Source organism: Periplaneta americana, chromosome 16 (genome assembly GCF_040183065.1).
Source record: "Periplaneta americana isolate PAMFEO1 chromosome 16, P.americana_PAMFEO1_priV1, whole genome shotgun sequence".
Classification (NCBI taxonomy): Eukaryota; Metazoa; Arthropoda; class Insecta; order Blattodea; family Blattidae; genus Periplaneta; species Periplaneta americana.
Window position 1 is genome coordinate 90,927,106 of NC_091132.1, and position 1,481 is coordinate 90,928,586.

Below are 1,481 nucleotides of genomic sequence, written 5' to 3' on the forward strand. Positions count from 1 at the left end.
TTTTAGAAACGCGAAAATTATCAGAAAAATTTCGCTTACAGATTTATTATTAGTATACAGTAGATTACAGATGTTATTCTGTAGGACAAATTAATAAAAACTTTAACATTCTCATAGCTAGCAGTGCATATTTCTGTACAGATTACTGTGCACTTAACTGCGGAATTCCGGCCAAATAAGTCACTCAACTGAGTGCGCCCCTTGTATAATGGCAGTTGACTTGGACATAAAAAAAATGTCAACATATATGCCTAACTTGGAGTCAGGCCACAAAGGGAAACATTGTAGGAGGAGAGTTCGGTCCAGTGCTGTGGATTGAATTCGGCGTAGCTCAGTGGTCAGAGCGCTTGGTACGTAGAACCAAGGACCCGGGTCCGATCCCCGGCGCCGGAGCGAATTTTTCTCCTCAATTATTAATTATCAATATTACAGATGTTATTCTGTAGGACGAATTAATAAAATCTTTAATAACTTGAAAATATGCCATTTGATTTCTTACTTCTTAATATAGCGTGAATGACCCCCGTTTAGAGTCAAGCAAGTTCTCTCAGTAATGTTACTTGTTCATAATAATATAGATTCACATTCATGACAACGCATTCCAGTGACGGCAAGATGTAAAGTCGGTATGAGTGGGCAGTCAGACAGTCTGGACCAGGAGCAATCGGAATTGCCACAGCATTCCTTCTCGATTGATCTGACCCAATGAATAATTTATCTTCTATTAAAACCCGCCAAACTTTTCCTTTACTAATAGTTTCAAAACTGTGAAGAGATTTCCTCTATAAATTTGTAATCGTTTAATGTCATGATATATGAACGAGGGTTTTGTAGCTAATTGAATAGTTTATTGTACCTCTCTTCACCAGATAGTCCTCGTTTCTCTTCGTAAACAATCCTTTAAGAATTGGTATTCATTGAATACATATTTTCTTGCTTTTTTTGTGAAGTGTTGTAATTTTCCATTGAATTTTTTTCACATTATTTGTCATATGTATATGAATATAGGTTGTTGCATCAAATTATCTGCGAAATAATTAAACATAGACTAATAATAATAATAATAATAATAATAATAATAATAATAATAATAATATAGTAACAGAAATAATAGTAACAATACTAGTAATAGTAATTAGCATCCTAATGCTACAATTAATAATAATAATAATAATAATAATAATAATAATAATAAAATTAACCTTCTTCGCTTAGCGAGCTTCTGATAAAGAAAAGTCGCCTGATTTAGCTGGTGGAATCTTGCTCAAAAAGTGAAACAGACTTTTTGGAAAATTGTATCTTTGTATGTTGTGCAAATTCTACCGGAAGTCCAATAACTTGCAGATGTTTTGCAAAGGCACCAAAATAGGTGTTTCTCTGTTGTAACTATTGACACTGTTCTCATCGATTGAATTTTTCCCTGTTGTTTTAGTTGTGTGATTGAATGTTTATATTATATGGGTTTACAATTTATTTTTCTT